The sequence below is a fragment of the Oncorhynchus nerka genome, linkage group LG24 (assembly GCF_034236695.1).
Source record: "Oncorhynchus nerka isolate Pitt River linkage group LG24, Oner_Uvic_2.0, whole genome shotgun sequence".
Classification (NCBI taxonomy): Eukaryota; Metazoa; Chordata; class Actinopteri; order Salmoniformes; family Salmonidae; genus Oncorhynchus; species Oncorhynchus nerka.
The window spans coordinates 54,077,177-54,095,170 of record NC_088419.1 but is presented as its reverse complement, the minus strand read 5'-3'; the positions used below and the strand labels follow the sequence as shown (position 1 = coordinate 54,095,170).

The 17,994-nt window shown below is 42.1% G+C and overlaps 1 protein-coding gene across 2 annotated transcripts in view; it reads left to right on the top strand.

Annotated features, from left to right (window-relative positions):
- homer3b (homer scaffold protein 3b) overlaps nt 1-17,994 on the top strand; it is a 51,886-nt gene that overhangs the window by 3,196 nt on the left and 30,696 nt on the right. The window lies entirely within an intron of this gene.

Below are 17,994 nucleotides of genomic sequence, written 5' to 3'. Positions count from 1 at the left end.
GGGTTTGGCGACAAATATGAAGTGCGGGCCAGCCAACGAGAGCATACAGGTCGCAGTGGTGGGTAGTATATGGGGCTTTGGTGACAAAACGGATGGCACTGTGATAGACTGCATCCAATTTGTTGAGTAGAGTGTTGGAGGTTATTTTGTAAATGACATCACCGAAGTCAAGGATCGGTAGGATAATCAGTTTTACGAGGGTACGTTTGGCAGCATGAGTGAAGTATGCTTTGTTGCGAAATAGGAAGCCGATTCTAGATTTCATTTTGGATTGGAGATGCTTAATGTGAGTCTGGGAGGAGTGTTTACAATCTAACCAGACACCTAGGTATTTGTAGTTGTCCACATATTCTAAGTCAGAACCGTCCAAAGTAGTGATGCTGGATGGGCGGGCAGGTGCGGGCAGCGATCGGTTGAAGAGCATGCATTTAGTTTTAATTGCATTTAAGACCAGTTGGAGGCCACGGAAGGAGAGTTATATGGCATTGAAGCTCGTCTGGAGGTTAGTTAACTCAGTGTCCAAAGAAGGGCCAGAAGTATACAGAATGGTATCGTCTGCGTAGAGGGGGATCAGAGAATCACCAGCTGCAAGAGCGACATCATTGATGTTTACAGAGAAAAGAGTCGGCCCGAGAATTGATCCCTGTGGCACCCCCATAGCTTCTGCCAGAGGTCCGGACAACAGGCCCTCCGATTTGACACATTGAACTCTTATCAGAGAAGTAGTTGGTGAACCAGGCGAGGCAGTCCTTTGAGAAACCACGGCTGTTGAGTCTGCCGATAAGAATGTGGTGATTGACAGAGTCGAAAGCCTTGGCCAGGTTGATGAAGACAGCTGCACAGTATTGTCTCTTAGCGATGGCGGTTACGATATTATTTAGGACCTTGAGCGTGGGTAAGGTGCACCCATGACCAGCTCGGAAACCAGATTGCATAGCGGAGAAGGTACGGTGGGATTCGAAATGGCCTTGATCTGTTTGTTAACTTGGATTTCGAAGACCTTAGAAAGGCAGGATAGGATAGATATAGGTCTGTGACAATTTGGGTCTAGAAGTGTCTCCCCCTTTGAAGAGGGGGATGACCGCGGCAGCTTTCCAATCTTTGGGGATCTCAGACGATACGAAAGAGTGGTTGAACAGGCTAGTAATAGGGGTTGCAACAATTGCGGCGGATAATTTTAGAAAGAGGTCCAGATTGTCTAGCCCGGCTGATTTGTAGGGGTCCAGATTTTGCAGCTCTTTCAGAACATCGGCTATCTGGATTTGAGTGAAGGAGAAATGGGGGAGGCTTGGGCAAGTTGCTGAGGGCTGTTAACCGGGGTAGGGGTAGCCTGGTGGAAAGCATGGCCAGCCATAGAAAAATGCTTATTGAAAATCTCAGTTATCGTGGATTTTATATATGGTGACAGTGTTTCCTAGGCTCAGTGCAGTGGGCAGCTGGGAGGAGGTGCTCTTATTCTCCATGGACTTTACAGTGTCCCAGAACTTTCTGGAGATTTGGTTACTGCACTGAGATGCATTTACCCTGAAATTGTCCTCATAAATTATTGCATTGTGTCAAAGGCATTGTGCCTAAACCAGTTGTCCCAAAAATAGGATTTGTTTTGCGTTGTGCAAGCGTGAGTAAAATTAGACAAATTATATATGCCATGAAATAGTCTTTTGTGGTCTATAGCTTATTGCTCAATGAGAATTCTGAGGTTGAGGAAGTGCTTGCTAATTGCTGTTTTTGGGGATCTTTGCTATTGCTTATGCATGTAATATTCTCTCTCCTTTCACTTTAATTTCTTGACTACAACATTTTATCAGTCAGACATATGCAAGAGCCTACTGACCAAGTTAAGAGCCTGCACTTCATAATACAAGTGAAGATGATGCTAAGAAGGTTTTGACAAGTTTCCAGATTATTTAGAAAAAGGCAATGTTGTATCGTTAACATTCTTAAGTTGTTGAGAATTCCATTTGATGAGAACATAATTTGGTCCTTGGAGAGGAATGTGTGGATTAAAGAATGAAACACCTTAGCACCTTGATAGAAGACCATATGTGAGCTGAGATGTCTCTACTTGTTGTTGAGTAGTAGTGAGTTAGCGTTTCCACTGTGCTATTTTGGTATTTAGTTGTGCAGTGTCATGTTTCTGAAATGGCCGGACACTTTCGCTGGCTCAGGAATGTTGACGTGAGGTTCACTCGACTCTCAGGGTGTCATAGGATTGAAACCCTTAAAGGAGAACTAGAGTCAAAATTAGTTTTTCTCTCTCACATTTTATTCTCTATACAAAAACAATAATCTACGTTTCTGGAAAGGAATAGGGGCAATTCCACAGTAACAGAATTGCACTGAGACTCAAATGTATGCCAAACAAAAAACATTGATTTTAAAGTTTAACAAACCATATAACACTGTTCACAAGGACTAATTTTAACAATTTACACTGAACATTTTACAAAAACACATTTACTAAAAGAACTGTGCAGATGCAAAGTTTCGTAACTGAATTTTGGTACAATTTATGTGACGACGTTTTCCAAAAACGTTGTTAAATATCTGCTCAGAATTATGATTCAAGATGTCTGCAGAATGAATGGGGTATCAGCTATGACATGACAACTTGAGTTTGAATTTTGAACTAATGTAGGTGAAGTGGGTTTACATCCGGTAACAGAATTGTGGTTACGGAATTTCATCATTGGTCCCTGATCTGTACCACACAGAAATGCATATTTATGGTTATGAGTATAATTCAGTTCATGGTGATGTATCTTAAATAGGTACACAAAGGTAGAAATATGCAATATCCTCCTTTTGCGTATTTGGGTATTATTCTACACACTGGCTATTATTTTAAAGAGCTCGTCCACCAAACGACCAAACTACGTCGGTCCAGACAGGACCAAATCTGAACCAATCATAGACGTCTATGTTCCACAAGTTTGGACATCAAAGTAGAGCACAGTAGAGCACAATAGAGTACAGTAAAGTTCAGGAGAGTATAGTTTAGTACAGTACATTAGTGTACTCGACTCTAGTATGCTCTACTGTGTACTGTACTGAACTCTACTCAATTCTACTGTACAGGACTGTACTGAACTATACTCTACTTTTCTTTACCTTACTGTGCTCTACTGTACTGTGCTGTGCTGTTCAAACTTGCTATGATACTCAAAATTGAGCTCAGGTGCATCTTGTTTCCATTGATCATCCTTGAGATATTTCTACAACTTGATTGGAGTCCACCTGTGGTAAAGCTCAAGAGACAGGATTGTGTCAAGGTACAGATCTGGGGAAGGGTACCAAAAAATGTCTGCAGCATTGAAGATCCCCAAAAACACAGTGGCTTCCATCATTCTTAAATTGAAGAAGTTTGGAACCACCAAGACTCTTCCTAGAGCTGACTGCCCGGCCAAACTGAGCAATCGGGGAGAAGGGCCTTGTCAGGGAGGTGACCAAGAACACAATGGTCACTTTGACAGGGCTCCAGAGTTTCTCTGTGGAGATGGTTGTCCTTCTGTAAGGTTCCTCCACCTCTGCAGCACTCCACCAATCAAGCCTTTATGTTAGAGTGGCCAGACGGAAGCCACTCCTCGGTAAATGGCACATGACAGCCCTCTTGGAGTTTGCCAAAAGGCACCTTAAGGACTTGGAGCAAAGTACAGAGAGATCCTTGATGAAAACCTGCTCCAGAGCGTTCAGGACCTCAGACTGGGGTGAAGGTTCACCTTTCCAAGAGGACAACGACTCTAAGCTCACAGCCAAGACAACTCAGGAGTGGCTTCAGGACAAGTCTCTGAATGTCCTTGAGGGGCCTAGCCAGAGCCCGGACTTGAACCCGATCTAACATCTCTGGAGAGACCTGAAAATAGCTGTGCAGCGATGCTCCCCATCCAACCTGACAGAGCTTGAAAGGATCTGCAGAAAAAAATGTGAGAAACTCCCCAAATACAGGTGTGCCAAGCTTGTAGCATCATACCCAAGAAGACTCGAGGCTGTAATCGCTGCCAAAGGTGTTTCAACAAAGTTCTAAGTAAATGGTCTGAATACTTATGTAATATTTCAATTTTTTTTATACATTTGCTAAAAAGGGAGGGGAAAACAATTGAATCTATTTTAGAATACGCCGGTAACGTAAGAAAATTTGGGAAATGTCAAGAGGTCTTAATATTTTCCGAATGCACTGTAAGTGTTGATATTTAGTTGGCCGGGGTCTTTTATTCTTCAACATTGTTATGAGGTTAAGACTTTTTCGGGTAAATGTTTTCTAAGACTCCTTTTCCATCAGTTGAACAAGAAATCAAAGCCTTTGCTTTATTACTCATTTTTAGATTGGAAATGGTTCAAAAATGTATCTATGCCTTAATCTCTCAAAATATAGACTCTTAGCTTTCATTTGTCACCCACTTTGTCATGCTCCTATAAACTTCACACTTTGGTGCTCATGGGTCCTTTTACATGGAAATGACCATAGTCCCCTGAGTGTCATCCCCGTAATGCTTACAGCAGGGGTAACAACTTTAGTCTTTTTACCTCAGGGGCCATTTATATAGTTGTCGGCGGAAAACATTGCGAAACAACTCTATTATTCTATTACCTACATTCAAATATGGCACAAGATTACAATAGCCTAATTGATTTCACAGTTTTGGAGTCAGCTATTTCTTTTTTTATATCATCGGATATTTTCAAATAATCAGAGATATTAATAATGGGGGATATTTACACCCCAGTACTTCTGCATGAAGTAGGTCATTTAGAATCTTATATCATTGGTCAAATAATTTTTCAGTGTCAGAGTTTACCTGTGGTATTCTGCCATCTGTTTTCCCCATTGAAGATGTGTCCTTTGTAACATATCACGTGTAGTTTGGAACAGCTTGGTTTTATATTTCTGAGCTATTGCTTCCAGATAACTTATTTTGATGCTTTCATAGACCACAGAATAACTCATGGGTATTTATGGGCAGCTGATCCGCATAGGGGGGCCATTTTACAGATCAGTGACTCTGGAAGATGAATTACTGAGGGAGATTAAGCATGAGATGAAGATCCAAGTGAGGTGGATTAGCCAGCGGTGACACTGTCTCTGGGTGAACCTACACACCCACGGGTCACTGGGAAAGTGAGTTTTAGAGTTTCACTTAGAACGTGAGCAAGAAGCTAATGTCTAATGCTGTTTCACTGTAAATGCAGTTACTGATTTCAGAACGAACCAATCAATATCACCTGCCTTCACTGCGAAAGGTTCAGAGTTGTACTTTTTGTTTTACACTGACTTACATTTGAAGTCAGTGTAATGAGGAGTAATGTTGATTGAGATTATGAGCATTTTACCACAATGGACTAGCTTTTGTGCACTTGTTTTTCACTGAGAGGGTTTTTGTTGGGCTAGAATTTTACACTCTGTTGTCAAGTACTACTGACTCAAAACTGATGGACTGGCCTGATGCCAGCACGTTTTTCCATTTGCCCTAAAAATGCACTGATTCCCACAGAAGTGATTTGACCAGGTACAGAAAGCGGCCCATCCACATCGTCAGCACCCAGCCCATGATTAATTCATTGTTGTGAAACGTTTAGATTAATTTATAATATATGGTCGTGCGTACAGCACGGGAAAGGTGATGAAATATAGATACGTGGGGAGAGTAAGTAGTCTTTTCCTTCAGTTCCCTCCCTCTCATCCTGCTGGCTGCCAGCCCAGCAGCTGCTGTCCCACTCACCTCGCTAGCCATCAGCTGCTCACCGTCCCCTCTGATAATACAGCTCCAACTTGTTTGTTTCAATGATTCCTTATACGTTTCCTGAATATGACCTGGAATAGGTTTACAATAATATATCTGGACAACCCTGACTTTATTATGACCTTTGCAGAGCAGTGCCATGTTGATTTGAAAATGTCACTGCCAGATTTACGTCATCTCTAGGATACCTGTGCACAACACTGTAAGGGTGATTTGACATGGCTGTGCAGAGGCTAGTAGAGCATTGAAGCATGTTGGTAGAACGTTGGCGGAGCGTTGAATTGACGGTTCGTTGAGCTCCCCCCCCCCCCGGGTCCTCCTTGATCCTGCAGGGAAGCATGGAATGTGCCAGCTGGCCAGACAAAGGCCTGTGTCCCAGAAATGTGTGTCACGGTCACCCCTCCTCCACCCCCCCTGCCTCCTCTCCACAGCTCTTTGCTTTCCCTTCTGAGGCCTCGCTTTTGGCTTCCAACCCACTCCCTCCAGGCCAGGGGGAGGGCTCAAGGCCCCATTTTCTCTCTCCTTCTCTCTCTCTCTGCCCACTCTTGCACTCAGACATGAGGCTTCACAGCGTGAGGCATGGCTTCTTTACAACCAAGCTCTCCCGGGCTCCTGTAGAACCTATTTCTGATCCTCTAATGGGAATGAATATGTACTGTATTTATGCTACAGGACTGATCTTCAGGAGTATTTGAATCCATGTTAATCTATAAGTTTCATCAAGTCTGTTTATTGTCTAGGCATAGTCACTTTACCCCCACCTACAAGTACATATTACCTCAATTACCTGGACTAACCTGTAGCCCCACACATTAACTCTGTACTTGTACCCACTGTGTGTATGTGTGTATATATAGCCTAGTTATTGTTGTTTTATTGTGTAACTTTTTTTAAACTTTAGTTTATTTAGTAAATATTTTCTTAACTTTTATTTTTCTTAACTGCATTGTTGTTTACTTACAAGCCCTTAACCATTTCACGGTATGGTGTAATTGGCGCATGTGACCAATTACAATTGTATTCTATTTGAAGTCTCAACCTGATGCAACTTTGCACTCCAGAGAGATTGAAGGACAGTTGTCATTTTCTCAAACAAACTAAAAGGGATATTTTTTAATTATTTACCTAGGCAAGTCAGTTAAGAACACATTTTTATTTTAATTGACGGCCTAGGAACAGTGGTTTAGAACAGGGGCAGAACGACAGATGTTTACCTTGTCAGCTCGGGGATTCAATCTTGCAACCTTTCGGTTACTAACGAGCTAACCACTAGGCTACCTGCCGCCCACGATACGATGAAAGGTGTAGTATGAGATCAATTTGGGAATGTCTCCATGTTGTGACTGATTTAGCAGATAATCATATATTTAACCTTGTGAATAATGAATAAGAAGTAGCCTAATTGAAATAAAAATGGGTTTTGGGGGCAAATACCAACATACCAGCCTTTATCTGGCCTATATCCTGGTTTCAGTCAAATTGAAGGCAAAAGGCAATGAGCCATTCCCTTATTGCAGTTGCAATTTTACCTTGTTATTCCTTCTCCCTTTTTTTGGGATATGTTGTGTTGTGCTCATTAAAATCAGTATAGCTAGGTAATTGAACTGTAAGGGGAACCGGGACGAAAGTAACACTTTGTTTTTTTCCTAATTACTCAGAGATCGATAGAGCTTGCGACACCATATTTTATGACACCTTATAAACTCAGACCCCTTCACTTTTTCAACATTTTGTTACGTTACAGCCTTATTCTAAAATGGATTAAATCGTTTTTCCCTTAATCAATCTATACACAATACCCCATAATGACAAAGCAAAAACAGTTTTCATTTTAATTTTGAAAATGTATTACAAATAAAACATTTACATATCACATTTACATAAGTATTCAGACCCTTTACTCCGTACTTTGTTGAAGCACCTTTGGCAGTGATTACAGCCTTGAGTCTTCCCAAATACAGATGTGGCAAGTTTGTAGCGGAGTTTCTCCCATTCTTCTCTGCAGATCCTCTCAAGCTCTGTCAGGTTGGATGGAGCGTTGCTGCACAGCTCTTCTCAGATCTCTCCAGAGATGTTCGATCAGGTTCAAGTCCAGGCCTTGGCACACACAAGGACATTCAGAGACTTGTTCCCGAAACCACTCCTGCATTGTCTTGGCTGTGCGCTTAGGGTCGTTGTCCTGTTGGAAGGTTAACCTTCGCCCTAGTATAAGGTCCTGAGCGCTCTGGAGCAGGTTTTCATCAAGGATCTATCTATATTTTGCTCCGTTCATCTTTCCCTCGATCCTGGCTAGTTTCCCATTGCCTGCCGCTGAAAAACACCCCCACAGCATGATGCTGCCACCACTAAGCTTCACCGAAGGGTTAGGGCTGGGTGATATGGCCAAAATATCATATGGAATCTTTCACATTTTTAACTGTATTTTATGTTTTTGATTAATAAAAGTTCTACATTTGCTTTGAGTAGTGCGTGACCGTAGGGTGGCAACACATATATTCTACAGTATTTCAATGGGTCTTTCGCCATTCAGATTGTTTTATACTGTTCAATTCAACATCAACCTAAAATAATTTCCAGCATTTCCACCAATTTCTGCATTTCCTGCACTCATTTGAGATCATTTCCACACTGCCATGATATGGGCAAAAAAAACTAGACCTTATTTTTAACCAAATGTTGCGATTTAGATCAACACTTGGGTGAACTTTTGGAATCATGGAAATAGTTTATTATAATTCTATGGTTGGTTACAAAAATTTATCATGGTTTATATGGGTGCCGAATTCCTCCAGAAGGGGCAGTATTCTGGGGTAGCCTTAAGAGGTAAAGAAGTGGCCCAAGGCAGCTGCCCTGCGGTATTCCACAGTTTAACACATTAGGGGAAGAAAATGAACCATTGACATAGGTGGACTGTTTCCTGTCAGTTAGATATGACTGTACCCAATTCAATGCTACCTCCTTAAAACCATAATGCATTAATTTTGTCAAAATTCTTTCATGATCCACTAAATCAAATGCTGCACTGAAATCTAAAAATAGTACACCTACAAATTTGCCATTATCCATAGCATTGAGTCACTGGTCAGTCATGTCAACCAATACAGTGGTAGATGAATGGTCTTTGCGATAAGCATGCTGATTGGCTGTAATCAGATCATTATTTTCCATGTACTCCCACATGGAATGCCAGGTTTCCTCCAGATGTGACGCTTGGCATTCAGGCCAAAGAGTTCACTCTTGGTTTCGTCAGACCAGATAATATTTTTTCTCATGGTCTGAGAGTCCTTTAGGTGCCGTTTGGCAAACTCCAAGCGGGCTGTCATGTGCCTTTTTACTGAGGAGTGGATTCTGTCTGGCCACTCCACCATAAAGGCCTGATTTGGTGAAGTGCTGTGAGATTGTTGTCCTTCTGGAAGGTTCTCCCATCTCCACAGAGGAGCTCTGTCAGAGTGACCATCGGGTTCTTGGTCACCTCCCTGACCAAGGCCCTTCTCCCCTGATTGCTCAGTTTGGCCAGACAGCCAGCTCTAGGAAGTCTTGGTGGTTCCAAACTTCTTCCATTTCAGAATGATGGAGGCCACTGTGTTCTTGGGGACCTTCAATGCTGCAGACATTTCTGGTAACCTTCCCCAGATCGGTGCCTCGTCACAATCCTGTCTTAGAGCTCTACGGACATTTCCTTTGACCTCATGGCTTGGTTTTTGCTCTGACATGCACTGTCAAATGTGGGACCTTATATAGACAGGTGTGTGCATTTCCAAATCTTTTACAATCAATTGAATTTACCACAATTGGACTCCAATGAAGTTGAAGAAACATTTCAAGGATGATGAATGGAAACATGATGTGCCTGAGCTCAATTTCGAGTCTCATAGCGAAGGGTCTGTATACTTACACTACCGGTCAAAAGTTTTAGAACACCTACTCAAGTGTTTTTTTGTTATTTTTACTATTTTCTAAATTGTAGAATAATAGTGAAGACATCAAAACCATGAAATAACACATATGGAATCATGTAGTAACCAAAAAAGTGTTAAAGAAATCAAAATATATTTTATATAGCCACCCTTTCCCTTGATGACAGCTTTGCACACTTGGCATTTTCTCAACCAGCTTCACCTGGAATGCTTTTCCAACACTCTTGAAGGAGTTCCCACATATGCTGAGCACTTGTTGGCTGCTTTTCCTTCACTCTGCAGTTCAACTCATCCCAAACCATCTTAATTTGTTTGAGGTCGGGACATTGTGGAGGCCAGGTCATCTGATGGAGCATTCCATCACTCTCCTTCTTGGTAAAATTGCCCTTACACAGCCTGGAGGTGTGTTGGGTCATTGTCTTGTTGAAAAACAAATGATAGTCCTACTAAGCCCAAAGCAGATGGGATGGCGTATCGCTGCTGAGTGCTGTGGTAGCCATGCTGGTTAAGTGTGCCTTTGAATTCTAAATAAATCAGACGGTGTCACCAGCAAAGCACCACCACACCATAACACCTGCTCCTCCATGCTTTATGGTGGGAACCACACATGTGGCGATCATCCGTTCACCCACACCATGTCTCACAAAGTCACGGGGTCGGACCCAAAAATGTTGACTCATCAGACCAAAGGACAGATTTCCACCCGTCTAATGTCCATTGCTTGTGTTTCTTGGCCCAAGCAAGTCTCTTCTTCTTATTGATGTCCTTTAGTAGTAATTTCTTTGCAGCAATTCGACGATGATGGCCTGATTCACACAGATGTGTCTGTTACTTGAACTCTGTGAAGCATTTATTTGGGCTGCATTCTGAGGCTGGTAACTCTAATGAACTTATCCTCTGCAGCAGAGGTAACTCTGGATCTTCCATTCCTGTGGCGGTCTTGACGAGAGCCAATTTCATCATAGCGATGGTTTTTGTGACTGCACTTGAAGAAACTTTCAAAGTTCTTGAAATGTTCCATATTGACTGACCTTCATGTCTTAAAGTAATGGACTGTTGTTTCTCTTTGCTTATTTGAGCTGTTCTTCTGTATACGACCCCTCCCTTGTCACAACACAACTGATTGGCTCAAACGCATTAAGAAGGAAAGACATTTCACAAATGAACTTTTAAGAAGGCACACCTGTTAATTGAAATGCATTCCAGGTGACTACCTCATGAAGCTGGTTGAGAGAATGTCAAGAGTGGGCAAAGCTATCATCAAGGCAAAGGGTGGCTATCTGAAGAATCTAAAATATATTTTGATTTGTTTATCACTTTTTTTGTTTACTACATGATTCCATGTGTTATTTCATAGTTTTTATGTCTTCACTATTATTCTACAATGTAGAAAATAGTCCAAATAAAAACCCTTGAACGAGCAGGTGTTCTAAAACTTTTTGACTAATTGTGTATATAAATAAGGTATCTGTTTTTAATTTTTTAATAAATTAGCGAACATTTCTAAAAACCTGTTTTTGCTTTGTCATTATGGGGTATTGTGTGTAGATTCAGGACTTATTTAAATTTAATCAATTTTAGAATAAGGCTGTAAAAAGTAACACAATGTGGAAAAGGGGAAGTATGTAAATACTTTCCGAATCCACAAAACATTAAGAAAACATGCTCTTTCCTTCACAAAGAGTCACCATGTGAAGCTATGATCCCTTATTGATGTCACAAATCCATTTCAATCAGTGTAGATGAAGTGGAGGAGACTGGTTTAAAAAATGATTTTTAAGCCTTGAGACGATTTGAGACATGGATTGGGTATGTGTGCCATTCAGAGGGTGAATGGGCAAGACAAAGGTTTGAAGTGCCTTTGAACGGGGTATGGTAGTAGGTGCCAGATGCACCGAATTGTTTCAAGAACTGTAACGCTGCTGTGTTTTTCACGCTCAACAGTTTTCTGTGTGTTTCAAGAATGGTCCACGACCCAAAGAACATCCATCCAACTTGACACACCTGTTCTTTACCATTAGCAACTGTAATTTCATTTGTAGGGTTTCATTTGTAAACGGAGAACAGAACCACCACAATGTTACTCCCGCCCTTGCCGGCAGGTACAAAAGTAACACAGCCTTGGGAGGGAAGTAACAGCCGGCAAGAAGTGCACAATACCTGTCTTATCTCCATGTTTTTGGTATGTAATGCTTGTTACTTTCAACAAATGTAATATCAGCCATGATTTCACGTATCGATTGAAATAATTAATATTATAGGTTCTAAGTTTATGAAAATGAACCATGTGTCAACATTGCAATGTTGTTCAACCACAATATTTTGTCTTACAATATGAATCAAACTCAATTGGATCAAAGAATAGCTATATTAACCCTAATTTTGTCATCTCACCTTAATGGGAATGTGGTAGATGTTTTTCGCCATTTTCAGTGACTATTCATGGTTAGCCCTACCAATCAGGCACGCTCCAGCTGTCCTGGAGCTGATCGATCAAGTCCATTGATTTAAGGCATAATTCTAATGTCATATATAATTTTCAAACATTGTCGCATGTTGCTCTTTTGCAAACATTTATAAAAGCAATATGAACTAGAGGAGACAATGGCCTCTGCTTAAACGTTTATTTTCTTTTATTCTAGATCATCAGATTGCATTGTTACTTCCGTCCCACCTGTCTTTTCTGTAACTTCTCCCAGGCTAACACCCAAGATTAGCTAGCATGATACTTGATACTTATGCCGGCAATTAGTCGCCAAGTTACCAACTTTTTGTTGGCGAAACATGGTCAGACGGGGCTGTTATTTTGCAGGGAGGTTGTCCTCCGAATGAATAACATGCCCGACTTCATTACATCATTCTAGCTTCCTTGTTATCAGAGAAAATGGTGCATGTTACTTTGGTCCTGGTTCTCCCCTACATTGCATAGATTAACATTGTATAAACTCAGCTAGTTGTGTAATGTTGCATTATCTTGTAATGTGTTTGAATCTCCCTACAACATCTGGTAATGGATGTCCTTGACTTTCTGCTTTTATTTTCTTCTAAGAGCGATACAATGGACCCTTCTCTACCGTTGTAACCTTGGACAACCTTTTCTAATAAGAACTACTGTCAAAATCCCCTCACAATGATCTGAAACTTTGTTTTTTATACACAATGAAATTAAACACACTATCCCTTACTAATCAGGAAATGCTTGGGTATGTTGTGGTGGACTGTAATTACAATTGCTTCAATGGAAACCTGGTAAAATGGTTTTGTAGTGTGGATAGCCACTGAATGTCTCTGAATTCACTGTCAGCATGCAGTCAAAGCTATTAACCACTTTAAGGTAACTAGCTAGTGCTTTCATTGTGTCCTGATGTCGACAGCAGATGGGAGTTGTGTTCATAACATGGCTAGCTAGAAACCATTATGAGGGTTAGCGCTCAGGCTAGAATGAACGGCGGCCGGTGCGTGGGAGAGAGAATATCTGTAGAGTTCAAAAAGTCCTTGCACTCAAAACCATGAACAGGAGTAACCCACCCAAGGAGGCTGAGATGCGAAAAGAATATAATACAAAAAGTGAAAGGTGCTAATAAAACAATGTACTGGACATAGGTTTTGGCCTTATGCTTTTATCAAGAAGACACGACCTTAAGACCTGCTGTGTGTAACAAGTGCAACAGGAGCAAAGCAGATAGTTTGTTAAAGACTGGTGAATTTGGAATCAATGCATATTAACAAGGAATATATCAGAAGAGTATCAAAAATCGATCATTCAAAATCCCACATAATTGGAAAGAGAGAACAGTATGGGGTACATAACAATATCAGAAGCAAAATATATGAAGTACTCGAGTAGGCTAAAACGCTCAGCGGGGGAGACGGGGACTGTTAGTGCGTGTAGACAACACTACAAGAAACATACAAGGTCCAATTCCTCATTAGGCCCTTGGGGGTGTAGAGTTTTTAAGTACAAGATCCATCGGGCTTAGCGCTGGAGAAGGCGCTCATCCTATATTGCATCTGCAGTTTGAGAGAACACGGTCAATGGCACAGAACTTAAGATCATTCACAGCATGATTAGCCTCATAAAAATGTCTGGTGATTTTAGGTCATATCTTCAGATGGCACTGCGATGCTTATTATTGCGTAACCGTAGTTGCCTACGTGTAATAAATCAAATGTTATTGGTCACATTCACGTGTTTAGCAGATGTTATTGCGGGTGTAGTGAAATGATTGGGTTTCTAGCTCCGACAGTGCAGTAATATCTAACCATTTCACCACATATACTTAACACACACAAATCTAAGTAAAGGAATGGAATTAAAAATATATAAATATATGGACGGGCAATGTCAGAGTGGCATAGATTAAGATGCAGTAGAATAGAATACAGCATATACGTATGAGATGAGTAATGCAAGATATGCAAACATTGTTAAAGTGACATTATTAAAGTGACATTGTTAAAGTGACTAGTGTTCCACTTATTAAAGTAGCCAGTGATTTAAAGTCTATGTATATAGGGCAGCAGCCTCTGTGCTAGTGATGTCTATTTAACAGTCTGATGGCCTGGAGAGAGAAGCTGTTTTTCAGTCTCTTGTACCCAGTTTTGATGCACCTGTACTGACCTCACCTTCTGGATGATAGCAGATTGAACAGGCAGTGGCTTGGGTGGTTGTTGTCCTTGATGATCTTTTTGGCCTTCCTGTGACACAGGGTGCTGTAGGTGTCCTGAAGGGCAGGAAGTGTGCCCCTGGTGATGCGTTGGGCAGACCGCACCACCCTCTGGAGAGCCCTACGGTTGCTGGCGGTGCAGTTGCCGTACCAGGCGGTGATACAGCCCGACAGGATGCTCTCAATTGTGCATCTGTAAATGTTTTAGGGTTTTTAGGTGCTGTTGCTGGGTGGACCATTTCAGTTTGTCAGTTATGTGTACGCCGAGGAACTTTACGCTTTCCACCTTCTCCACTGCAGTCCAGTCATCTCCTTTGTTTTATTGACATTGAGTGAGAGGTTATTTTCTTGGCATCACACTCCCACAACTACTGTTGTGATGTCTGCAAACTTGATGATTGAGTTGGATGCCTGCTTGGCCACACAATCATGTGTGGTGAACAGGGAGTACAGGAGGGGGCCAAGCACACACCCTTGTGGGGCCCCAGTGTTGAGGATCAGTGAAGTAGAGGTGTTGTTTCCTACCTTCACCACCTGGGGGCGGCCGGTCAGGAAGTCCAGGAACCAGTTGCACAGGTCTGGGTTTAGACCCAGGGCCTCGAGCTTAATAATGAGCTTGGAGGGTACTATGGTGTTTAATGCTGAGCTATAGTCAATGAACAGCATTCTTACATAGGTATTCCTCTTGTCCAGATGGGATAGGACAGTGTGCAGTGCGATGGCGATTGCACCGTCTATGGATCTATTGGGGCGGTAAGCAAATTGAAGTGGGTCTAGGGTGACAGGTAAGGTAGAGGTGATATTGGCATTTTGGTACACCAGAAGTACGTTCAGCTGCGTTTGCCTTGCAGCATTGTGTTGCAGAGGCAGTTGCAGTGCGTTCTGTGTGGTGAATACATTGGATTTATCAAACATGGAACGGAACATATGCGTCAAACTATGCGTAGATGGCTTGACGGAAATGGTAGCAAAAGGTGAATGTTGAACTTTTGTTGCACACATGTAGATGCTGCTGCGTACCATTTTGCGCAATTACACTGAAGGTGTGATTGAGGCATTATGCATACTTTCGATAAATCCAACATATGCAACATACAGAACGCCCTGAAACTGCCTCTGCAACGCAGTGCTGCAAGGCAAACGCAGCGTTCCATTGGAAATGGATGTACTTCAGTACCACTGGTGCACTGGTCAATTATTTAAACTATATATTTTTGTACTCACTGGCTTTCATGTGTTGCTATCCATTGGAGCACAGCTTGGCTGCCCAAAATTCTGGGGCAGGGCTTAGCGAACATCAATTACAGCAATGTTTCTCAAACTCTGTCCTGGGGCCCCCCCTCCTGGGTGCACATTTTGGTCTTCGCCCTAGCATTACACAGCTGATTCAAATAATGAAAGCTTGATGAGCTGTGTAGTGTGTGTGTGTGTGTGTAGTGCTAATCAGCTGTGTAGCGTTGAGGCAAAAACCAAATTGTGCACCCAACGGGGCCCCAAGACCGAGTTTGCGAAACCCTGAATTAGAGGATAAGTTGGCTTCTGGAAATATCAAATCACTATTCCATCATATCATCCATTGATATAAGTTAATTTAACAGATAGCCTCCAGGGTTTTTTCTGGATCCAAAAGCTTAGGCGGTGGGTGTGGCAGGGGCTGTAACAGGGTGGTGTAACAGATGTGAAACAACTAGCTTAGTTAGCGGTGCGCGCTAAATAGCGTTTCAATTGGTGACGTCACTTGCTCTGAGACCTTGAAGTAGTAGTTCCCCTTGCTCTGCAAGGGCCGCGGCTTTTGTGGAGCGATGGGTAACGATGCTTCGAGGGTGACTGTTATTGATGTGTGCAGAGGGTCCCTGGTTCGCGCCCGGGTATGAGCAAGGGGACGGTCTAAAGTTATATTGTTACATTGATGCTGTTGACCCGGATCACTGGTTGCTGCGGAAAAGGAGGAAGGTCAAAAGGGGGGTGAGTGTAACGGATGTGAAACGGCTAGCTTAGTTAGCGGTGCGCGCTAAATAGCGTTTCAATTGGTGACGTCACTTGCTCTGAGACCTTGAAGTAGTAGTTCCCCTTGCTCTGCAAGTGCCGCGGCTTTTGTGGAGCAATGGGTAACGATGCTTCGAGGATGACTGTTATTGATGTGTGCAGAGGGTCCCTGGTTCGCGCCCGGGTATGGGCGAGGGGACGGTCTAAAGTTATACTGTTACAGTGGCGTGGTCTGCCCCCATCTTGGTGGTGTAGAGAAATGTTTGCATTTCTAAGCCAATTTCCTGCAATTCTACAATATAACAATATTGTTTTCAGTTTAAAGCTAATTTCCTGCCATTGTATGCATTTTGCCATGGCTAATGCTGTGTTATTTTGATCAAACATAATAACAAAATCTATACCGCTAAATTCATTGTTTTAGGAATTTTCAATTCTCCCTGTTTTAGATTTTATTTTGGTGATTTGTTAGTTCTCAAAGATTATATGCAACAAAAACAAAAAAATTGTTACCCATCTAGTGCCGGCTCAGACCACACCCTTTGCATCCATAACATATTGAATTCTTCTGGGTATGGAAATGTTGATCAATTGGTATCAAAGGACCTAGCAATGGATGGGCCATGGATTCATGCTACTTACGCATAACACAACAGGAACCGGTATTCGGCGGACCAGGTAATGTTTTTCCACTCCTCAATTGTCCAGTGTTGGTGATCACATGCCCACTGCAGCTGCTTCTTCTTGTTTTTAGCTGATCAGAGTGGAATCCTGTGTGGTCATCTGCTTCAATAGCCGATCCGTGATAATGAATCATTATCAACGGGTTGTGCGTTCTGAGATACCGTTCTGCACACCACTGTTGTGCCATTCTCCTTTAACGAGCTGTTTTCACGTCCAGGACTACCACTGACTGGATGTTTTTCGTTTTGCGCACCGTTCTCGGTAAACCCTAGACACTATCATAAGTGAAAAGCTCTGGAGGCTGGACTTTTCTGAGATACTAGAACCGGCGCGCCTGGCACGGACGATCAAAACAGGCTCAAAGTCACTTAAGTCCTCGTTTTGCCCATTCTAACATTCAATCAAACAGTAACTGAATGCCTGTCTGCCTGCAACTCACTGTCTGTTGGAGCGAAAAAACTGGCCACTGAGTGTGTATGTCCATTATCTTTTCTACATACTCTATATCTGGTTTTAGTTGTTTAAGTTTACACTGAAAGCGCTTTTCAATCCCACTGTTTTTTCTCCACTGTTTGTACTTAAATAAAATGCTTAGGCGGCACGACACAAGGATTTAAATGGCAGAAAAAACCCTGGCCTTTCCTTCTAACCTAGCCTCTGTCTAGTACTCAACAACCAGATGTTCCCGATTTTCAGAGGAAAAGGAAAGTGAGCCTGTGGCGCGACTTACGCTTTTGGACGTTAACAATGCGAACACTCCATCTTAACTCCTCCTCCACATTTACTGGATTGGTTGAACAGTGCAGTAGAGTTATTTACCAGTAGGTAGAAGATCTAGCATCAGGACTTTATTGTATGCCTGCTACACTAGGTCACTCCTAACCTAAACCCACAACAATACCCACAGGCTATAAAAAATAATGAAATACCATCAATTTAAAAGATGTGAATGTCTGAGCAATATGTGCCTCTGCAGAACATTTTCTTTTCAGAACTATGTTG